This window comes from Suricata suricatta, chromosome 9, assembly GCF_006229205.1.
Source record: "Suricata suricatta isolate VVHF042 chromosome 9, meerkat_22Aug2017_6uvM2_HiC, whole genome shotgun sequence".
In the NCBI taxonomy this organism is placed as follows: Eukaryota; Metazoa; Chordata; class Mammalia; order Carnivora; family Herpestidae; genus Suricata; species Suricata suricatta.
The window spans coordinates 19,804,791-19,807,154 of NC_043708.1; positions in this window are offsets into that span (position 1 = coordinate 19,804,791).

Genomic DNA, 2,364 nt, shown 5'->3' on the forward strand with positions numbered 1-2,364 from the left:
AGTAGTTGGTTGGAATCACAGATCTGAAGAGGAGGGGTGGGATACTCCATGATGGAGTCCCAGGGAAGTGACAGTAGCAGTCAGGAGGTAGAGGAAACAAGGAAAAATGTAGGCCTGTGCTGCAGTTTCTGGAAGAAACAGCTAAGCAGACGAAGAATTGGCTAGTCTGAATAATTTCAGTGGACTCTGGGACACAAGAGGCTGTCCCTAGTTGTCTGGTGTATGGCCCTGTGCTGATTAACAGAGGAGAAAACTGACCCTAAGTGTGGGAGCCTGATAGAAGGGGGGGTTGGTGTGTGGGCTCTGGAATGGATGGTTCCCATGTGAAACCGTCTCATGGAATCGGCCAGACCTGGAAGGGGCAGTCCTCTCAAGGCTAACAAGGCCCCCAAACACCAAAACATCAGAAATATATGTTTAATACATTCTACTTTTCAGGGAAAATATGGGGCTTTATGAATCATTATTTATGGGGCTTTATGAATCATTATTTATGAACCAATTATAAATATGTTGCTGACAATTAGTTATATAGCATTATGGCCTTGTATTAGTAAGGGTTCCACCAGACAAACAAAAGAAATAGGAGATGGATCAATCCATCTATCATCTTTCTATCTATCTGTCTATCTATCTACCTAGCTATCATCATCTATCGGTCCTTCTATCCATCAGAGATTGATAGAGATTGCAAGGAAGTGCTTTATGCATCTATAGCAGCTGGCTAGACAAGTGAAAAATCCATAGGACAGGCCATCAGGAAGGCCCAGGTGGACACTAACATTGGGGAGCTACCACTGTAATCCACAGGCAGAATTTCTTCTTCCTCAGAGACACCTCAGTTTCCCTCATTGGTGCTTCAACTGATTAGGTCGAGTCCACCCATTATTATCTAGAATAATATTCTTTTTAAAAATGTTTTAGTGTTTATTTATATCTGAGAGAGACAGACAGACAGACAGACAAAGGGTGAGTGGAGGGAGAAGTGGAGAGAGAGGGAGACACAGAATCCGAAGCAGGCTTCAGGCTCTGAGCTGTCAGCACAGTGAGATCATGACCTAAGCCAAAGTCAGATGGTTAAAATGACTGAGCCACCCAGACGCCCCTCTAGAATAATATTCTCTAAATAAACTCAACTAACTGTAGATGTTAATCACATCTACTAAATATCTTCAAATCAACACCTAGATTAGTGTTTGATGGATTAATTGCGCACTGTAACCTTTACATTATCATATTAAACTAACCATCACAGACCTCATCATCTGGAAAGGATTTGGGAAGAGAGGGTATCATTTTGTGTGGGTCATTATCCAAACAAGGGAAGGAAGAAGTGAGAATAAATTTAATAAAGATACAATGAAGCTGATTGGAGAAATTTTCTATAACAAGAACTCTGCAGAATAATTTTCCTGAATTATATCTGAACCCAGTTATTGAGCTGAATTGAAAGAAAAAATAAATCTTCTCTACAAAAGGAAAAGTCACCAATTAAGAAATAAACGTTTATAAGCTGTTACCTTGCCTCAAATTAATACCAAGCAGGTAATCCATAAGTATTGAATGAATAAATGAAAAATTATGAGCAGACTATGTAACATTTGATAGATGTTTGTATTCTCTTTTCAGTCCTCTATGTTTATGGATTTTGGGTTTTTTTTCATTAAAGGAAATCTTTTTGTTAATTATAAAGAAATGCTTTATTACAGTTAAATGGTATTAATATAGGTATTCTTCGATATCCAAGTAAAAGCATCACAAAACAAATAAAATGAATAATGAAAGCAGAGTGTCTTATTGGAGATAAAACTCATTATCAAAATAAAGGTTTATTTCACATCAACAAAAAAATTCCCTAACAATTGATATGAACATTTTCAATGAAGAATTTTAAAAATGAAGTAAGGAGTTTTACATCCTTAATATTTGAATATTTCCAAGCTTTTAGCTCTATGTACTCACATACAAATATACTTCCTGTTGAGTGTGGTGTTCACACCACTCTTTATTCAAAGTTACACAAAATTCTCTCACCACAGCACGGTACCAACTGCTCCTTACTGATGTAGGTAATTAGGTTGTTATTATACTCCTTGCACTACTTGAATTTTCAAAGTGAGAGAGTTGTAGAGACTAAGAGGAGGGAAGATAATTAAAATACACACAATAAAACCCTGAATTGTGGGTAACTTGTTGTGAGAGTGTTCCACAGGACAAGCAAACATTTCTTTTTTTTTTTTATTTTTTCCATAATATTTTATTGTCAAATTGTTTTCCATACAACACCCAGTGCTCTTCCCCTCAAGTGCCCTCCACCATCACCACCACCTGTCTTCTCCCCTCCCCCCTCCCCCCCAACCCTCA